We start from the raw sequence: 22,577 nt of genomic DNA, 5'->3' as shown, positions 1-22,577 counted from the left end.
TATCCAACTCAAAGTCCTGCTGCTGAGAGTCTCTGTTGTCCCAGTTCTCCACAGGCCAATGGTAAAGCTTGACTGTCATATTTCGGGAATGTAAACAATGAAACACTGGCTGTGTTTGTGTTGCTGCAGTCGGCCATAATACACCGCTTCACACCTACAGCTTTCTTCTTTGCTGTCTCCATTGTTCATTGAACAAATTGCAAAAGATTCACCAACACAGATGTCCAGAATACTGTGGAATTTTGCGATGAAAACAGACGACTTAATAGCTGGCCACCATGCTGTCCCAAAATGTCTGATACAATCCGTGACGTCACGCGCTGACGTCATCATACCGAGACGTTTTCAGCAGGATATTACGCACGAAATTTAAAATTGCACTTTAGTAAGCTAACCCGGCTGTATTGGCATGTGTTGCAATGTTAAGATTTCATCATTGATATATAAACTATCAGACTGCGTGGTCGGTAGTAGTGGGTTTCAGTAGGCCTTTAAATATTATATGTGTAACCCAAGTGCTTCGGCCCCCTGTTTTTATCCCATCCTGAACAGGTACTCACACCCTGGTTGTCCACATGAGAGGCGAACATGCTGACCACCGAGCTAAAAACCGGGCTGGCTCACTCGGCAGCCAGCACACTGTAGAAGTCGTTGGGGAGTGACGCCGAACTGGCTGGACTCTGTTACAAATGTAAAAAAAGAACATGTAATAAATAGTGATTATGATTCCCAATATTGTTAATAAATGTAACTTTAGTATACCTTCCAAAAATAGGCAATCAAATGTAATAATAATAATAAAAAAGGCATCCTTTAAGCAGTGCAGAAAGTCACAGTTTTCCCCCCAAGTGAGCTAAGTATTTTATTACAAGCAGGTGTGAACATTCTCTTACAGATGGTCCTTAATGTATACCTTAATGTAATCCATGTGAGAGGGACGTTTCAGAGGCATTACGTTTCCACCAAGTCAGATGGGCTTGCTTTTTTAGGCTTCTGAGGCTTCAGTCTAATATTTTTTAACACCCTGCATAGAGATCTTTTTGAATATATCCGTGTTCATGTGCTCATGGTCGTACTAGTGTTTAATATCCCTGTGGGCAAATTGTCCTTCTGCTCTATGATTCAAAACCTGGCATGCCCCTGAGCCAGTTGGCAGCTTTGAGCCTTGGCACTTTTTATATTTTGCTTTGTCGAGGAATGCAATTGTCCAAGCTGCGGAAAAGCCTCATGGATTAAGCCAATGCTGCCCCCAAATTAGTTGTATCTTATACAGCTGTAAGTGGTTACTGACTTCTGAATCTTTCCCTTGCATTCAGCAGTGCTTAACAGTACATTGAGGGAGGGAGCACATTTTTGTTAATGTAAAAGCATGTTCATAATTCTCTTCTTTATGTCTGAATTTACACATAAGAATTGATTGATTTTCAAAATGTATTCCCTTGCAGTAGACAGCAATAAACCCAACTAAATACAAGAACACTATTTTCCGTATTTTCTGGACCGTAGGGCCCTAAGCCAGGGGTCGGCAACCCCAAATGTTGAAAGAGCCATATTAGACCAAAGAAAAAAATCTGTCTGGAGCCTCTAACAAATAAAAGCCTTATATAAGTGTTATAATGAAGGCAACACATGACGTAAGTGTCTATATTAGCCTACTATCAAAATCTTTGTTGACAGAAATGTTGACTCTAATCTACACATGTTTACAACATTAGAAAACATTAGTAAAACAGATGCTTCTCAGAGGGTGCGATAACTCCTGGCATATAATGACCAAAAGTGTGTCCAAGTTAAAGGAAACGGCAGGCTGTCTTCTTCTAATGGATTCATTACAATCTTTGCAAGCTGGGTAACGTTTGCTGTGGTCTGGAACAACATGGCACACACACAACTATCAGAAATGTAGTCAATATTCCATACAGATAATGTGCCATAAGACATGCAAATATAAATTAAATACAAAGAGGATAAAAGTAAAGGAAATTAAATGAGCTCAAATATAGCTACAAACGTGGCATTATGATGCAATATGTACATACAGCTAGCCTAAATAGCATGTTAGCATTGATTAGCTTGCAATCATGCAATGACCAAATATGCAAGTCAATAACTTCAACAAAGCTCACCTTTGTGCATTCATGCACAGCATAAAAAGTTTGGTGGCCAAAATGAGACAAAAAAGGAGTGGCCTAATACATGTCTTTCTGTGGCAGCGTCGTAGAAAGTTGTATTTGTATCATCAATCAATCAATCAATGTTTACTTGTATAGCCCTAAATCACGAGTGTCTCAAAGGGCTGCACAAGACACAACAACATTCTCGGCTCAGGTCCCACATCAGGGCAAGGAAAAACTCAACCCAATAGGATAACAATGAGAAATCTTGGAGGGGCCCGCAGATGTAGGCGACCGGTGCAATGGACGTCGAGTGGATCTAGCATAATATTGTGAGAGTCCAGTCCATAGTGGATCTAACATTATAATGTGAGAGTCCAGTCCATAGTGGATCTAACACAATAGTGTAAGAGTCCAGTCCATAATGGATCTAACATAATAGTGTGAGAGTCCAGTCCATAGTGGATCTAACATAATATTGTGAGAGTCCAGTCCATAGTGGATCTAACATAATATTGTGAGAGTCCAGTCCATAGTGGATCTAACATAATAGTGTGAGAGTCCAGTCCATAATGGATCTAACATAATAGTGTGAGAGTCCAGTCCATAGTGGATCTAACATAATATTGTGAGAGTCCAGTCCATAGTGGATCTAACATAATAGTGTGAGAATCCAGTCCTTAATGGATCTAACTATTATGTTAGATCCATTATGGACTGGACTCTCACACTATTATGTGTGAGAGTCCAGTCCATAGTGGATCTAACATAATATTGTAAGAGTCCAGTCCATAGTGGATCTAACATAATACTGTGAGAGTCCAGTCCATAGTGGATCTAATATAATAGTGTGAGAGTCCAGTCAATAGTGGATCTAACATAATAGTGTGAAAGTCCAGTCCATAGTGGATCTAACATAATAGTGTGAGAGTTCAGTCCATAGTGGATCTAGCATAATATTGTGAAAGTCCAGTCCATACTGGATCCAACATAATAGTGTGAGTCCAGTCCATAGTGGATCTAACATTATAATGTGAGAGTCCAGTCCATAGTGGATCAAGCATAATAGTGTAACAGTCCAGTCCATAGTGGATCTAACATAATAGTGTGAGAGTCCAGTCCATAATGGATCTAACATAATAGTGTGAGAGTCCAGTCCATAGTGGATCTAACATAATATTGTGAGAGTCCAGTCCATAGTGGATCTAACATAATAGTGTGAGAGTCCAGTCCATAGTGTATGTAACATAATAGTGTGAGAGTCCAGTCCATAGTGGATCTAACATTATAATGTGAGAGTCCAGTCCATAGTGGATCTAACACAATAGTGTAAGAGTCCAGTCCATAATGGATCTAACATAATAGTGTGAGAGTCCAGTCCATAGTGGATCTAACATAATATTGTGAGAGTCCAGTCCATAGTGGATCTAACATAATATTGTGAGAGTCCAGTCCATAGTGGATCTAACATAATAGTGTGAGAGTCCAGTCCATAATGGATCTAACATAATAGTGTGAGAGTCCAGTCCATAGTGGATCTAACATAATATTGTGAGAGTCCAGTCCATAGTGGATCTAACATAATAGTGTGAGAATCCAGTCCTTAATGGATCTAACTATTATGTTGGATCCATTATGGACTGGACTCTCACACTATTATGTGTGAGAGTCCAGTCCATAGTGGATCTAACACAATAGTGTAAGAGTCCAGTCCATAATGGATCTAACATAATAGTGTGAGAGTCCAGTCCATAGTGGATCTAACATAATATTGTGAGAGTCCAGTCCATAGTGGATCTAACATAATACTGTGAGAGTCCAGTCCATAGTGGATCTAATATAATAGTGTGAGAGTCCAGTCAATAGTGGATCTAACATAATAGTGTGAAAGTCCAGTCCATAGTGGATCTAACATAATAGTGTGAGAGTCCAGTCCATAGTGGATCTAGCATAATATTGTGAAAGTCCAGTCCATACTGGATCTAACATAATAGTGTGAGTCCAGTCCATAGTGGATCTAACATTATAATGTGAGAGTCCAGTCCATAGTGGATCAAGCATAATAGTGTAACAGTCCAGTCCATAGTGGATCTAACATAATAGTGTGAGAGTCCAGTCCATAATGGATCTAACATAATAGTGTGAGAGTCCAGTCCATAGTGTATCTAACATAATAGTGTGAGAGTCCAGTCCATAGTGTATGTAACATAATAGTGTGAGAGTCCAGTCCATAGTGGATCGAACATAATAGTGTGAGAGTCCAGTCCATCGTGGATCCAACATAATAGTGTGAGAGTCCAGTCCATAGTGGATCTAGCATAATATTGTGAGAGTCCCATCCATAGTGGATCAAACATAATAGTGTGAGAATCCAGTCCATAGTGGATCTAACATTATAATGTGAGAGTCCAGTCCATAGTGGATCTAACATAATATTGTGAGAGTCCAGTCCATAGTGGATCTAACATAATAGTGTGAGTCCAGTCCATAGTGGATCTAACATAATAGTGAGAGTCCAGTCCATAGTCGATCTAGTTAATAGTGTGAGAGTCCCGTCCATAGTGGGGCCAGCAGGAGATCATCTTGAGTGGAGACAAGTCATCAGCGCAGAGACGTCACCAACTGATGCACAGATGAGTGGTCCACCCTGGGCCCCAACTTTGAACAGCTAGCACGTCGCCTGTGGTCTCCGAATATGTGCCCTCGCCCTCCACGAAGGAGAGGGGGGCAGTGCAAAACGGCGCTCGCCAAATACTCTCATCCATACTTGCCAACCTTGAGACCTCCGATTTCGGGAGGTGGGGGGTGGGGGGCGTGGTCGGGGGTGGGGCGGGGGGCGTGGTTAAGATATATATATATAAGAAATACTTGACTTTCAGTGAATTCTAGCTATATATATATATATATATACATGTCTTAATAAGGTCATCCAAAAAATAGTGCTCGATACCGTAGTAGAGCGCAATATATGTATGTGTGGGGAAAAAATCACAAGACTACTTCATCTCTACAGGCCTGTTTCATGAGGGGTTCCCTCAATCATCAGGAGATATATATATATATATATATATATATATATATATATGTATATATATATATATATATATATATATATATATATATATATATATATATATATATATATATATATAAAGAAATACTTGAATTTCAGTGTTCATTTATTTACACATACACACACACATAACACTCTACTCATTGTTGAGTTAAGGGTTGAATTGTCCATCCTTGTTCTATTCTCTGTCACTATTTCAGAACACACACATTATACAAATATACATTATAAAATCAATAAGAAAACGGGAGCTCTAATTTGGGAGTCTGAATTAGGATCAGAAGTTCCTATATAAACATTGCGCACTCACGTCGCCTTTTTGTATTGATTACTGCAGCTGTGCATTGGATTCATTCACAAATACAAACTACAACTCACAAACACTTCAGAATGTGTACTTAAACTTATAAAGATCACATGGATAATATTCAGTGAGTTGATTCACCAAAACTAACCTGTTATACAGGAGGAAAAAGCACACAGGACGTTTCAATTGTTCACAGACTGGTCGCGCTCATCAGAATGACAAGACACTTCCGGTCTGCAGGTGATAGCATTCAATTGGGAAGAAATGCCCTACTGCCCCCTACTGACCAATGTGAATACTGATAAATGTGTAATGACAGCTCCAAAAACGAATTCAAACGACAAAATTAAATAAATAAATCAACACAAAAATGTGACACATTATGGGTGGGTCACATATGCATGTACAGTAGATGGCAGTATTGTCCTGTTTAAAAGTGTCACAACATGCTGTTTACGGCAATGTGGTGAACAGGCTGTCAACACGTCACTCAGGTCCGCATGGAGCTGGAGGGGGCGTGGCCTCCAGCTCCGCCTGAATTTCGGGAGATTTTCGGGAGAAAATTTGTCCCGGGAGGTTTTCGGGAGAGGCGCTGAATTTCGGGAGTCTCCCGGAAAATCCGGGAGGGTTGGCAAGTATGCTCTCATCAGTAAAGCATGTTTAATACAACCAGTGGGATTTCTAACAGTTAGGAAGGTTTGTGGCATGTTTGTCTTAAAGAAACCATATTAAAACAAAAATTTGTATGCATTTTTGAAAAAACTCCAGGGAGTCACTAGGTCGGAGCTGAAGAGCCGCTGGTTGCCGACCCCCGCCCTGAGCCATGGACAACATAACGGGGATGTGTTGTGCTGTATTACTTCACAATACTTTATGCTTCGTGTGGAATTTTATATTTACACAAACTTGGTTGACTTTTGCTGACACTTGCCGGAATGCTACTACAATGCATCACACAGAGGCTGTTTCATTTTATCTGCTCTTATCTTTTCTACTGTCTTGTCCACACCAACTCTCTTATCTTTTTTTTTTAATTCATCGAGAATTTTTTTTAGTTTTTAAAAAAAAAAAGTCTTTGACCTCTTTTTCTGTGTGAGGGAGGACATATTTTCTATGACAGATGCAACATTCCTTTCCGACTTTTATCAAAAGCCTCCCCAATTGACTATCCAACAGAGGAACAGGGCATGAGAAACAAGGATGGAGATATTTTAAGATGTATCTTTGTTTTCTTCAACCTTATACTCCATAAGAACCAGAGCCAATTAAGGTCAAATGATGTTGAATATAACACAGACCAAGCATAACACATAATTCATTTTTTGTTTTGTTATTCTTCTCAGTTTAGTGTATATTTATGTTGCCAGCACTCCTAGTCCTCCTTTGTTTACGATCTTGTTGCTAGTAGTGCATGATCTCACGCACCTGTTTCTGTTTTTTGATTAGTGTCTCCACCTGCTGCTGCCACTAATCACTCCCTTCTATACGTCCATGTTACCCAGCCTGTCCTGGTGAGATTTTGTTCGCTCTACGCAACAGTTACGCGTCTTCCTTGCTAACTCTAGACTTTCTTGTTGTTGGCCGATGGCGACATTTTGAGTTCCAGTTAGCTTCACGCTGGCTAATACTTTTGTGCCTTGTGCAAGCAACAATTAAACAAGCATTCTTACCTGCCAGCTGCTTCCTGCTGTCCTTTGCATCCTGGGAAACATGACCTTCGCAGACATGCAACATGTACTTTGAATTGAACTAAATAAGATATATTCGTTAAAAGTCATTGAAACAATGACAGTCACTGCGTTTTCGTGCATTATATTAGTGAATTAGTGAATTATATTTATATAGCGCTTTTCTCTAGTTACTCAAAGCGCTTTTACATAGTGAAACCCAATATCAAAGTTACATTTAAACCAGTGTGGGTGGCACTGGGAGCAGGTGGGTAAAGTGTCTTGCCCAAGGACACAACGGCAATGACTAGGATGGCGGAAGCGAGAATCGAACCTGGAACCCTCAAGTTGCTGGCACGGCCACTCTACCAACCGAGCTATGCCGCCTCAAATTAGTCTTATTTCTTTAAAAAACTGTCTCGAAAGTAGATTCCTACTACACACGAAAACAACTTAATCTGATCGTGTTTGGCTTTTTAAAAGACCTAGATCATGCAAGTGGAAACCAGTTCTCTCTGACAGTTCTCTACATGGAAGGACAGCGCTGCCGTCTTTACTACTTTATACACAGGCAAAGGAGTCCCGGATCTGGTCCGCGAATGAATGACCTATGATTAGTATTACAACCGGCCTTTAGAATTTTTGGGGTCCCACTTTTTTGTAAGCGTTTTAAAAACAAATGATAAATGTATGCATTATCCTGTTATATCTCACATTCTATATTGTGTTTTGGAAAAAGGTTGTCATAAACGTTACTTAATTCATCAAAAAAAAAAAAAATTATGCATATGTTAATGTATTCAGTTATAAACATACATTCACTTTCTTCTTTCTTTCATGGATCTAAACGTTTCTATATTTTTATTGTAATATTTTCAGAATGTCTTTGTTAATTTTTTGGCCAAAGTAAAACAAAGAAAACAATCTGAAGTTGTCTTTATTTTTTTAGTTTTTAATGCCATGATTTTGATAGTCCGGCCCGCGTGTGCACAGATTTTTCCTCCATGTGGCCCCTGAGCTAAAATGAGTTTGACACCCCTGATTTACACCAACAAGCATACAGTAAAAAGTAAAGATGTAGGAGCTAAAATAAGTCAATATTTAAAAGTATGTAATAAAATAAAAACATACCCGTTTAATAAGTGTCTGAATGTCATCAGAGAAGACACCTTAAATACGCAACATGAGTCCAGCACATTGGACAGAAACTTCAAACAGACGTACTTTGACACAAAAACGTTGTCATATACCAATGAAATTGGTCAGTACACAGCAATAATAAATAGTTTTGGTAACACTTTAGTATGGGAAACATATTCACCATTAATTAGTTGCTTATTAACATGCAAATTAGTAACATATTAGCTCTTAATTAGTCATTATTAAGTACTTATTAATGCCTTATTCTGCATGGCCTTATTATACAACCAGTAAGCCATTAACTAAGAGTCTTCCCTCAATAACCTCAGAATTATTGCTCATTAGTAACCCTAACCCAAACCTTTATATGTTCCCCTAGTGTCCAAATAACTCAAAATTAAGTCTTTGTTACTTAGAATATGTTCCCCATACTAAAGTGTTACCATAGTTTTAGATCACATGATTTCAAGACAGCATCAATATCATTAATTAAAATCCTCTACCCGCGACCCCAAACGGGACAAGCGGTAGAAAATGGATGGATAAAATCATCTACACAAACATCGTTGTTCATATTTTATTTATTGATGTAAAAATTAAACGTCAATATACAACAATTTAGACAACGTCATTGTCATGTGAACCAGCAATTAAAACTAATTCACTGTGTAGTTTCTACTCCCAGTAACTAGTCAAACAGTTCACCAAAATAGCGATCTTTTTGTACGTCTGTGATGATCACAATGACTAAAAGTGTCATTTAAACACATTAAAACGTTACCATCAACACCAACTACCAATGGTAAGTTGTAAGTATTGGTTCAATCCGGAGCTTGAAAGCTAACAGCATTAGTTTATTAGCATGCAGCATTCTTTTTTTGTATTTACTTTACCGCAGTGTGAGATGTAGCCAGCGCTGCCTGCAGGAGCAAAGGTCACCGCCTCTGTCCATGGTGCTGAGGACAGAGCACCATCAGACGGGGGCGTGGCAGTGCTGACGGCGAGACACAGCTGGCAGGTGATTAGATTTCACAGGTGGTACGTGTTAATCTAATCATCTGTTGTCTTTAACAGTAAGCGGCCGGGAGCAGAGAGGAAGAGAGGATACGGACGTGACTAAAAAGTCACGTTCTACGAGAGAAAACTTTTGGTGAAAAACATATGATCATTAAAAACCTTGTTAAAACCTGCACTTTTTACGCATTGAAATCAGAAAGGATGCGAAATTCCGGATGTCTGCAGATTTTATTTGTATTTTTTTAAATTGTTTATCGCTTTCCACCGGTGTTTTGTTTTGTTTATATTTGCCGGGTCAAATTATTAATAATTAATTATTGGTCGACTTCTAAGTAATGCACTTTCCGGTACAATGTTACATTTTGATTCGCCGAAAGTTTTATCGATCACAGACACTACATTTCCGGTATTAGGACTCCCGCGTGTTATTGTTTTGGTCATGGCGAGCAATAAACCCAAGAAGCGAAGCTTCAATGAAAAGAGGCTTCAGGAGCAAATTACTTTTTACACATGTCCCCGGGCCAAACGGAGTTGATAGGGACCAGTGAACCTCCGGGGCCCCTACATCACGTTCTCAATCTCCTCGGGGGAAGAGCGGAGTGTCTCCGCCTCCATCGCTTCAAGCACCATCTCTGTATCCTCGTCAAACTCGTCAAAGCCGGCTGCGGAAGAACGGTATGCTGGTGCTTTTCTGTTACGTCGAGATTGGAATTGTTCTCCCAAGATGCAGACAGAACTCCGGATGCAGTGTGCAGGTAACAAAATTATTTAATCTCCATAAATCAGTCCATAAATCAGGCAGGAAAATTACAAAACACAAGAAGATCGTGCCTATAGCACGGGGAGCTAACGGCAGAGGTGGGACCAAGTCATTGTTTTGCAAGTCATAAGTAAGTCTCAAGTCTTTGTCCTCCCTCAATTTTCGAGTCAAATCCCAAGTCAAGACAGGCAAGTCCCGAGTCAAGTCCAAAGTCAAGACTGGAAAGTCTCAAGTCAAGTCCCAAGTCCTGCATTTTGAGTTTCGAGTCCTGTCAAGTCCTTTTAACCAGTGGTCCCCAACCACCGGTCCGCGGACCGATTGGTACCGGGCCGCACAAGGAAAAAAAAAGAAAAAAAAAAGTTTTTTTATTTTTTATTAAATCAACATAAAAACACAATATATACAGTATATATCAATGTATATCAGTACAGTCTGCAGGGATACAGTCCGTAAGCACACATTTTAAACATTTAACTCATTCCTTTACAGAATAAACACGTTTGAAAAAACAAGTGCAACTGTACTTATTTGTACAAAAGTGTTAACATTGCATTTCTGTGGCATATTGCATTGTAACTAGTTCCACAGCAGTTTCTATCCTGTTCTTTCCTTATCTCATTGATCTCATCTCATACTGTATGTGTGTTTATGTGTGCGTACACATGGAAAACATAAATACATGAACATAACAATGAACAGAGTTGTACTTTTTAGATGTCAGGGCCCTATGCAATACGTACACATATTCTTAATATAGTATACATTTTAACTGACCTTTATTTGACTATGTTTGTCTTTTTGTAGGTAGCTAAAAGACGCGGTGCTGCTGACCGCCGTCTAACATTACATTACTGCGTGTGATACTAACGTAACGTTATGTGTAGGTACCTCATGCAACCCTGCTTAAAAAATATCACTTAACAAAAAGTATGAATAAGGTAGTGAATGCAGTGGATGCAACAGATTGCAGTGATTGCAATGACGTTAAAACATTAGCAGTGAGTTTACAGCCTCACTGATTTAACTACACAGCAAATAAAAGTTGCGTTACTTAGCCAATAAACATTAGCTTACATTCAAAATTTACCATTCTTTGTGCAACTTCAAATGTCGAACGAAGTTGGAAGTTTTTGCGTCTCCGTCTGTAATATTCAAACTGCATGTTTTACATACGGCAATTCCTTTTTTGTTGACCACTCTTTTTGGTATAATTTTGTCTCATTGCCGCATTGTTGTCCTGCAATTTGATTGGATGAATGCTGTCGGATGAAAACAACGTGGATCTAATTTGATTGGCTGTTGTACTGACCACAGAACTTTCCTCCAGAAGGTCTTATCTTTGTCCATGTGATGTCAGATGAAACAAAAATTGAGCTGTATGGCCACAATACCCAGCAATATGTTTGGAGGAGAAAAGGTGAGGCCTTTAATCCCAGGAACACCAAACCTACCGTCAAGCGTGGTGGTGGTAGTATTATGTTCTGGGCCTGTTTTGCTGCGAATGGAACTGGTGCATTACAGAGTGTAAATGGTACAATGAAAAAGGAGGATTACCTCCAAATTCTTCAGGACAACCTAAAACCATCAGCCTGGAGGTTGGGTCTTGGGCGCAGTTGGGTGTTCCAACAGGACAATGACCCCAAACACCTCAAAAGTGGTAAAGGAATGGCTAAATCAGGCTAGAATTAAGGTTTTAGAATGGCCTTCCCAAAGTCCTGACTTAAACATGTGGACAATGCTGAAGAAAAAAGTCCATGTCAGAAAACCAACAAATTTAGCTGAACTGCACCAATATTGTCAAGAGGAGTGGTCACAAATTCAAGCAGAAGCTTGTGGATGGCTACCAAAAGCGCCTTATTGCAGTGAAACTTGCCAAGGGACATGTAAGCAAATATTAACATTGCTGTATGTATACTTTTGACCCAGCAGATTTGCTCACATTTTCAGTAGACCCATAATAAATTCATAAAAGAACCAAACTTCATGAATGTTTTTTGTGACCAACAAGTATGTGCTCCAATCACTCTATCACAAAAAAATAAGAGTTGTAGAAATTATTGGAAACTCAAGACAGCCATGACATTATGTTCTTTACAAGTGTACGTAAACTTTTGACCACGACTGTATACATTTTATTTTCTATAGATGCAAATGGCACCAATCTAGTGGAATGACCCTCATGATCTCTTTTTAGGACTTTTAATGTGAGAATGTAGAAAATAATTTGATCGGAATATATCTGGGCAGCAGTGGAGCTTATCTGCCCTTCATTTGACTGCAAACCAGTCCAGGCTCCAACTCACTTGCAACCTTAATGAGGACAAGTGACACACACATGTACACAACGAAAGATACGGAGCGCTCCTGAATAACTTTTTTATCTTTGGGTTTTGGGGAAAGTAGCAAGTCATGTCAAGTCAAAAGGCTCAAGTCCAAGTGAAGTCACAAGTCATTGATGTTAAAGGCCTACTGAAACCCACTACTACCGACCACGCAGTCTGATAGTTTATATATCAATGATGAAATCTTAACATTGCAACACATGCCAATATGGCCGGGTTAGCTTACTAAAGTGCAATTTTAAATTTCGCGCAAAATATCCTGCTGAAAACGTCTCGGTATGATGACGTGAGCGCGTGACGTCGCGGATTGTGGAGGACATTTTGGGACAGCATGGTGGCCAGCTATTAAGTCGTCTGTTTTCATCGCAAAATTCCACAGTATTCTGGATATCTGTGTTGGTGAATCTTTTGCAATTTGTTCAATGAACAATGGAGACAGCAAAGAAGAAAGCTGTAGGAGGGAAGCGGTGTATTGTGGCCGACTTTAGCAACACAAACACGGCCGGTGTTTCATTGTTTACATTCCCGAAAGATGACAGTCAAGCTTTACCATTGGCCTGTGGAGAACTGGGACAACAGAGACTCTAACCAGGAGGACTTTGAGTTGGATACGCAGACACAGTACCGTGAGTACGCTTCCAAACATTTGATCGCTTGCCCGTACGTGTGTGCCGCTATGGGCATGTCACGTACGTAACTTTGGGGACTTTGGGAAAATATATGTGCTGTATGAACTTTGGGCAGGTGAACGGTACTTTGGGCTGTGGGATTGAGTGTGTTGTGCAGGTGTTTGAGTTGTATTGGCAGGTTATATGGACGGGAGGGAGGAGGTGTTTGTTATGCGGGATTAATTTGCGTCATATTAAATATAAGCCTGGTTGTGTTGTGGCTAATAGAGTATATATATGTCTTGTGTTTATTTACTGTTTTAGTCATTCCCAGCTGAATATCAGGTCCCACCCGCCTCTCACAGCACCTTCCCTATCTGAATCGCTCCCACTGCCCTCTAGTCCTTCACTCTCACTTTCTTCATCCACGAATCTTTCATCCTCGCTCAAATTAACGGGGAAATCGTCGCTTTCTCGGTCCGAATCGCTCTCGCTGCTGGTGGCCATGATTGTAAACAATGTGCAGATGTGAGGAGCTCCACAACCTGTGACGTCACGCGCATATCGTCTGCTACTTTCGGTAGAGGCAAGGCTTTTTTATCAGCGACCAAACTTTATCGTCGATGTTCTCTTCTAAATCCTTTCAGCAGAAATATGGCAATATCGCAAAATGATCAAGTATGACACATAGAATGGACCTGCTATCCCCGTTTAAATAAGAAAATCGCATTTCAGTAGGCCTTTAAAGTCTAAGTCGAGTTGCAAGTCTCTTTACATTTTGTCAAGTCGAGTCTAAAGTCATCAAATTCATGACTCGAGTCTGACTCGGGTCCAAGTCATGTGACTCGAGTCCCCACCTCTGGCTAATGGGATAACTAACAAGAACGCATAAGGCAAAGCTTAGCTCAGGGATCCAAAGGGTAATCAACGTAACTTGTTGCATGTCAGCAAACAAAAGCACCAGACCGAGTGAGGCGAGAGGATGGAATAAATAGCTCTCTGATTAGTGCCCGGGAACAGGTGAGCGTCTCAAACACTAATCAGAGACAGGTGAAAATAATCAGCACCCATGACAACCAAGAAACACAAAACAAGGGGTGCTGAAACAGAACTTAAACAACAAGTGAAATCAAAACGTAACTAAACTATGATCCGGTTTTAATAAATGTTAACATGAGTATATAATTTTTATTTATGATGCCATCCATCCATCCATCTTCTTCCGCTTATCCGAGGTTGGGTCGCGGGGGCAGCAGCCTAAGCAGGGAAGCCCAGACTTCCCTCTCCCCAGCCACTTCGTCCAGCTCTTCCTGTGGGACCCCGAGGCGTTCCCAGGCCAGCCGGGAAACATAGTCTTCCCAACGTGTCCTGGGTCTTCCCCGCAGCCTCCTATCGGTCGGACGTGCCCTAAACACCTCCCTAGGGAGGCGTTCGGGTGGCATCCTGACCAGATGCCCGAACCACCTCATCTGGCTCCTCTCGATGTGGAGGAGCAGCGGCTTTACTTTGAGCTCCCCCCGGATGGCAGAGCTTCTCACCCTATCTCTAAGGGAGAGCCCCGCCACCCGGCGGAGGAAACTCATTTCGGCCGCTTGTACCCGTGATCTTGTCCTTTCGGTCATAACCCAAAGCTCATGACCATAGGTGAGGATGGGAACGTAGATCGACCGGTAAATTGAGAGCTTTGCCTTCCGGCTCAGCTCGATACAGCGTCCGCATTACTGAAGACGCCGCACCGATCCGCCTGTCGATCTCACGATCCACTCTTCCCTCACTCGTGAACAAGACTCCGAGGTACTTGAACTCCTCCACTTGGGGCAAGATCTCCTCCCCAACCCAGAGATGGCACTCCACCCTTTTCCGGGCGAGAACCATGGACTCGGACTTGGAGGTGCTGATTCTCATCCCAGTCGCTTCACACTCGGCTGCGAACCGATCCAGTGAGAGCTGAAGATCCTGGCCAGATGAAGCCATCAGGACCACATCATCTGCAAAAAGCAGAGACCTAATCCTGCAGCCAGATCCCCTCAACACCTTGACTGCGCCTAGAAATTCTGTCCATAAAAGTTATGAACAGAATCAGTGACAAAGGGCAGCCTTGGCGGAGTCCAACCCTCACTGGAAACGTGTCCGACTTACTGCCGGCAATGCAGACCAAGCTCTGGCACTGAGCATACAGGGAGCGGACTGCCACAATCAGACAGTCCGATACCCCATACTCTCTGAGCACTCCCCACAGGACTTCCCAAGGGACACGGTCAAATGCCTTCTCCAAGTCCACAAAACACATGTAGACTGGTTGGGCAAACTCCCATGCACCCTCAAGGACCCTGCCGAGAGTATAGAGCTGGTCCACAGTTCCACGACCAGGACGAAAACCACACTGTTCCTCCTGAATCCGAGGTTCGACTATCCGGCGTAGCCTCCTCTCCAGTACACCTGAATAGACCTTACCGGGAAGGCTGAGGAGTGTGATCCCACGATAGTTAGAGCACACCCTCCGGTTCCCCTTCTTAAAGAGAGGAACCACCACCCCGGTCTGCCAATCCAGAGGTACCGCCCCCGATGTCCACGCGATGCTGCAGAGTCTTGTCAACCAAGACAGCCCCACAGCATCCAGAGCCTTAAGGAACTCCGGGCGGATCTCATCCACCCCTGGGGCCTTGCCACCGAGGAGCTTTTTAACTACCTCAGCAACCTCAGCCCCAGAAATAGGAGAGCCCACCACAGACTCCCCAGGCACTGCTTCCTCATAGGAAGACGTGTTGGTGGGATTGAGGAGGTCTTCGAAGTATTCCCTCCACCGATCCACAACATCCGCAGTCGAGGTCAGCAGAACACCATCCTCGCCATACACGGTGTTGATAGTGCACTGCTTCCCCTTCCTGAGGCGGCGGATGGTGGTCCAGAATTGCTTCGAAGCCGTCTGGAAGTCGTTTACCATGGCTTCCCCGAACTCCTCCCATGTCCGGGTTTTTGCCTCTGCGACCGCTGAAGCCGCACACCGCTTGGCCTGTCGGTACCTGTCCGCTGCCTCAGGAGTCCTATGAGCCAAAAGAACCCGATAGGACTCCTTCTTCAGCTTGACGGCATCCCTCACCGCCGGTGTCCACCAACGGGTTCTAGGATTACCGCCACGACAAGCACCAACTACCTTGCGGCCACAGCTCCAATCAGCCGCCTCGACAATAGAGGTGCGGAACATGGTCCATTCGGACTCAATGTCCAGCACCTCCCTCGTGACATGTTCAAAGTTCTTCCGGAGGTGGGAATTGAAACTTTCTCTGACAGGAGACTCTGCCAGACGTTCCCAGCAAACCCTCACAATGCGTTTGGGCCTGCCAGGTCTGTCCGGCATCCTCCCCCACCATCGCAGCCAACTCACCACCAGGTGGTGATCGGTAGAAAGCTACGCCCCTCTCTTCACCCGAGTGTCCAAAACATGAGGCCGCAAATCCGATGACACAACTACAAAGTCGATCATGGAACTGCGGCCTAGGGTGTCCTGGTGCCAAGTGCACATATGGACACCCTTATGTTTGAACATGGTGTTCGTTATGGACAATCTGTGACGGGCACAAAAGTCCAATAACAAAACACCGCTCGGGTTCAGATCCGGGCAGCCATTCTTACCAATCACGCCTCTCCAGGTTTCACTGTCGTTGCCAACATGAGCATTGAAGTCCCCCAGTAGCACGAGGGAATCACCCGGGGGAGCACTCTCAAGTACTCCCTCGAGTGAATCCAAAAAGGGTGGGTACTCTGAGCTGCGGTTTGGCGCGTAAGCGCAAACCACAGTCAGGACCCGTTCCCCCACCCGAAGGCGGAGGGAAGCTACCCTCTCGTCCACCGGGTTGAACTCCAACGTACAGGCTCTGAGCCGGGGGGGAAACAAGAATTGCCACCCCAGCCCGTCGCCTCTCACTGCCGGCAACGCCAGAGTGGAAGAGAGTCCAGCCCCTCTCGAGAGAACTGGTTCCAGAGCCCTTGCTGTGCGTCGAACTTCTCCACTTCGCGCACTAGCTCAGGCTCCTTCCCCCCCAGCGAGGTGACGTTCCACGTCCCAAGAGCTAGCTTCTGTAGCCGAGGATCGGACCGCCAAGTGCCCTGCCTTCGGCTGCCGCCCAGCTCACATCGCACCCGACCTCTATGGCCCCTGCTATGGGTGGTGAGCCCATTGGAGGGGGGACCCACGTTGCCTCTTCGGGCTGTGCCCGGCCGGGCCCCATGGGGACAGGCCCGGCCACCAGGCGCTCGCCATCGTGCCCCACCTCCAAGCCTAGCTCCAGAGGGGGGCCCCGGTGACCCGCGTCCGGGCGAGGGAAATCTGGGTCCTTGTTTTTTATTTTTCATGGAGGTCTTCGAGCTGCTCTTTGTCTGATCCCTCACCTAGGACCAGTTTGTCTTGGGAGACCCTACCAGGGGGCATAAAGCCCCCGGACAACATAGCTCCTAGGATCATTGGGACACGCAAACTCCTCTACCACGTTAAGGTGGCAGCTCAGAGAGGAGTTTATTTATGATGAATTATTAAAATGATATGAAAATATGTATAATGTATGTATATTATACATTTACTGTATAGTGCATGTCCAGACTTTAGGGATACCCTGTACATTCCAGGGTCAGTTGTATACCACACACACACAAACACGCACACACACTCTTCAGCCTGTAAAGAAACACATTTAGATGAAAGCAGTGGGGTTTTTTAATCTCCTCTCAGCAGGAAACTTTGCAACTACTATTGCACATGTACACACACACACACACACACACACACACACACACACACACACACACACACACACACACACACACACACACACACACACACACACACACACACACACACACACACACACACACACACACACACGTGCGCACCCTCAGTCTAGTTGATTAGTTGTGTGACTGATATATGAGCTGGAATTTGGCCATAAAAATGGTCAGAATAAGCCTTTGCTTTTTCACCCTAGAAACCTCTGCTGGTGAAAGTCACTCAAGATGGTTAGACCTGTTTTATACATTTATATTTAAACAATGAAGCATTTATAAGAATGGAAGCAAGAAAAATATTTGCTTGAATGTTTGAAATCCCCCAAAAACTGAAAATCGAATGTAATTTCATTGTAAACTACATTTTAGGACAGGATTGCAGTAAAATAAAAACGTGTGTGTGTCCGTGTGTGTGTGACCCACAAAAGCGCACACATGCACAACACGCTTGCATGAGGCATGGACAGCTCTATTGACATCGGTCCTCTACTTTGCACATTTTCGTAACAGAAAGCAACACAAAGACCCCCAAATAATCCACAAAGTCAAGATAAACACGTCATCTATCGAACTCAGTCGCTCCTCCACATGCGATACAGAGAGCAGATTATAAAATTGACGTCAGAGTATATCGATAATATAAAGATAAGACTGAAGTATTGCAATACATCAACTTAGAAGTTTAATTGGTTAATTTACAGAGCATGTTGTCATTATCCCACATCACATATTGGACTTTGTTCTCCATTTTCCTGTGTTTGGTATCATTTTCGTGTCCTGGTGCTCTTGTTCTAGTCGTATTTCCTCTATTTTGGGTTTTGCAGCAACTTTACTTTATGTTCCTTGTCAGACCTACACACCTGTTCCACATTGGTAATTAGTCCTGCGTATGTAGTTCCACAATGTTGCCTCCTTCAGTGCTGGTTCACATCGAGTGTATGCCATAGTGCTCTGTTGTTTTCTGAGTACCGGCTCAATTTCTCTTCCGTCTGGTACCTACAAACCCCGTTTCCATATGAGTTGGGAAATTGTGTTAGATGTAAATATAAACTGAATACAATGATTTGCAAATCCCTTTCAACCCATATTCAGTTGAATGCACTACAAAGACAACATATTTGATGTTCAAACTCATAAACTTTATTGTTTTTTTGCAAATAATAATTAACTTAGAATTTCATGGCTGCAACACGTGCCAAAGTAGTTGGGAAAGGGCATGTTCACCACTGTGTTACATGGTATTTCCTTTTAACAACACTCAGTAAACGTTTGGGAACTGAGGAGACACATTTTTTAAGCTTCTCAGGTGGAATTCTTTCCCATTCTTGCTTGATGTACAGCTTAAGTTGTTCAACAGTCCGGGGGTCTCCGTTGTGGTATTTTAGGCTTCATAATGCGCCACACATTTTCAATGGGAGACAGGTCTGGACTAGAGGCAGGCCAGTCTAGTACCCACACTCTTTTACTATGAAGCCACGTTGATGTAACACATGGCTTGGCATTGTCTTGCTGAAATAAGCAGCGGCGTCCATGGTAACGTTGCTTTGATGGCAACATATGTTGCTCCAAAACCTGTATGTACCTTTCAGCATTAATGGCGCCTTCACAGATGTGTAAGTTACCCATGTCTTGGGCACTAATACACCCCCATACCATCACAGATGCTGCCTTTTCAACTTTGCGCCTATAACAATCCGGATGGTTCTTTTCCTCTTTGGTCCGGAGGACACGACGTCCACAGTTTCCAAAAACAATTTGAACTGTGGACTCGTCAGACCACAGAACACTTTTCCACTTTGTATCAGTCCATCTTAGATGAGCTCAGGCCCAGCGAAGCCGACGGCGTTTCTGGGTGTTGTTGATAGACGGTTTTCGCCTTGCATAGGAGAGTTTTAACTTGCACTTACAGATGTAGCGACCAAATGTAGTTACTGACAGTGGGTTTCTGAAGTGTTCCTGAGCCCATGTGGTGATATCCTTTACACACTGATGTCGCTTGTTGATGCAGTACAGCCTGAGGGATCGAAGGTCACGGGCTTAGCTGCTTACGTGCAGTGATTTCTCCAGATTCTCTGAACCCTTTGATGATATTACTGACCGTAGATGGTGAAATCCCTAAATTCCTTGCAATAGCTGGTTGAGAAAGGTTTGTCTTAAACTATTCAACAATTTGCTCACGCATTTGTTGACAAAGTGGTGACCCTCGCCCCATCCTTGTTTGTGAATGACTGAGCATTTCATGGGATCTACTTTTATACCCAATCATGGCACCCACCTGTTCCCAATTTGCCTGTTCACCTGTGGGATGTTCCAAATAAGTGTTTGATGAGCATTCCTCAACTTTATCAGTATTTATTGCCACCTTTCCCAACTTCTTTGTCACGTGTTGCTGGCATCAAATTCTAAAGTTAATGATTATTTGCAAAAAAAAAAATGTTTATCAGTTTAAACATCAAATATGTTGTCTTTGTAGCATATTCAACTGAATATGGGTTGAAAATGATTTGCAAATCATTGTATTCCGTTTATATTTACATCTAACACAATTTCCCAACTCATATGGAAACGGGGTTTGTATTTAAACGACATTCTGCTTGCACGTTGTTTGCTTTCTCTGCATCCTGGGATCACACCAACAGCCGCTGTGCACTATCGGCACACTTGTAACTCAACACGCTTGTATCTGAATCAAAGAATGGAAATTTAATGTAATCGGTATTTGGCGCCCCCCCAAAAACACCACAATTCTAACATCCATCCTTTTTCTACCGCTTGTCCCTCTCGGGGTCGGCACCACCACCTGGAAGCAGCAATCCCTCTAAGGAGTTACCCTCCCAACCATGACACTGCAAAAAGTCAGTGTTCAAAAACAAGGGGAAAAAAATACTAAAATTAGGGGTATTTTATTTCAACTAAGCAAAATTATCTGCCAATAGAACAAGAACATTTGGCTTGTCAAGACTTTCCAAAACAAGTCAAATTAGCTAACCTCAATGAAGTTAAAGTTAAAGTACCACTGATAGTCACACACACACTAGGTGTGGTAAAATGTGTCCTCTGCATTTGACCCATCCCCTTGTTTCACCCCCTGGGAGGTGAGGGGAGCAGTGAGCAGCAGCGGGAATAATTTTTGGTGATTTAACCCTCAATTCCAACCCTGATGCTGAGTGCCAAGCAGGGAGGTAATGGGTCCCATTTTATAGTCTTTGGTATGACTATAAAATTAATTAATTTTTTACTTGGGACTTCCATCCGGGGTTTGAACTCACAACCTATCGATCTCAGGGCGGACACTGAATAGGTGGCCTAGTGGTTACCTAGAACCCAAAAATACCTTAAAATTAGAGATGCATTTATCGGCTGATAATATCGGCAGGCCGATATTATCGGCCGATAAATGCTTTAAAATGTAATATCGGAAATTATCGGTATCGTTTTTTTTATTATCGGTATCGTTTTTTTGTTTTTTTTTTATTATTTGTTTTTGTATTAAATCAACATAAAAAACACAAGATACACTTACAATTAATACACCAATCCAAAAAACCTTCCTCCCCCATTTACACTCATTCACACTCATTCACACAAAAGGTTTGTTTCTTTCTGTTATTAATATTCTGGTTCCTACATTATATATCAATATATATCAATACAGTCTGCAAGGGATACAGTCCGTAAGCACACATGATTGTGCATGCTGCTGGTCCACTAATAGTACTAACCTTTAACAGTTAATTTTACTCATTTTCATTAATTACTAGTTTCTATGTAACTGTTTTTATATTGTTTTACTTTCTTTCTCATTCAAGAATTTTTTTTAAATTTATTTATCTTATTTATTTATTTATTTTTAAAAAGGACTTTATCTTCACCAGACCTGGTTGTCCAAATTAGGCATAATAATGTGTTAATTCCACGACTGTATATATCGGTTGATATCGGTATTGGTTCATATCGGTATCGGTAATTAAGGGTTTGGTCAATATCGGAATATCGGATATCGGTAAAAAGCCATTATCGGACATCCCTACTTAAAATAAGTATATTCTTACTAATAACAACTGTACTACTATATGAGTACGTATTTTCTATTGTTTCATTGAAAATAAAACAGCAAAGTCCATTTGGCTGTCATCTGTTTTAATATATCAAAGTCATGATTTTTTTTTTCATGCTTGAAATAAGAAATTATTACTTTAAAAAAGTAGTTTCATACTTGTGAGTAGAGATGTTCGTTAATATCGAACTGCCGATATAATCGACCGATAAATGCTTTAAAATGTGATATCGGAAATGATCGGTATCAGTTTCAAAAAGTACAATTTATGACTTTTTAAAACGCCACTGTACGGAGTGGTACACGGACGTAGGGAGAAGTAGAGAGCGCCAATAAACCTTAAAGGCACTGCCTTTGCGTGCCGGCCCAATCACATAATATCTACGGTTCTATATGCTTAAACTGCTTCTGTTGTGATCTGACGCCGTATCCAGGGAACTGAAATGAAAATAAATACACTAGACCTTCTTATATAATAGTTGGGGGAACACTTAAGCAGTTATTCCATGAACTGAGGACTTTAACGTACTTCAGTGGATGAAACAGAGTTATGTTCTTCTTCTCTAGGCCAAATCAACGTGTCCAATGAACGCAAATTGTTGGACAATATTGCTCGTATTAGATTTGTTTCCTCTGTCATCTCAGAAGTGACTGGTGGTGTATGTTGTATGTGTGTGACTGTGTGTGTGTGTGTGTGTGTGTGTCAAGCTGCT

At 42.3% G+C, this 22,577-nt stretch overlaps 1 protein-coding gene across 2 annotated transcripts in view; it reads right to left on the bottom strand.

Annotated features, from left to right (window-relative positions):
- The window catches only part of hand2 (heart and neural crest derivatives expressed 2), a 148,729-nt gene that overhangs the window by 97,532 nt on the left and 28,620 nt on the right, over nucleotides 1-22,577 (bottom strand). The window contains exon 2 of one of the 2 annotated variants that reach the window (XM_061988375.1): nucleotides 561-680. The exons of the other annotated variant lie outside the window; for it this stretch is intronic. The gene's annotated coding sequence lies outside the window, so the exon portion shown is untranslated. The remainder of the gene's footprint in view (nucleotides 1-560; nucleotides 681-22,577) is intronic. 2 annotated transcript variants of the gene reach the window in all.

The sequence above is a fragment of the Nerophis lumbriciformis genome, linkage group LG27 (genome assembly GCF_033978685.3).
Source record: "Nerophis lumbriciformis linkage group LG27, RoL_Nlum_v2.1, whole genome shotgun sequence".
Lineage (NCBI taxonomy): Eukaryota > Metazoa > Chordata > Actinopteri > Syngnathiformes > Syngnathidae > Nerophis > Nerophis lumbriciformis.
The sequence above is the reverse complement of the archived record's forward strand: the minus strand, read 5'-3'. Positions and strand labels throughout refer to the sequence as shown.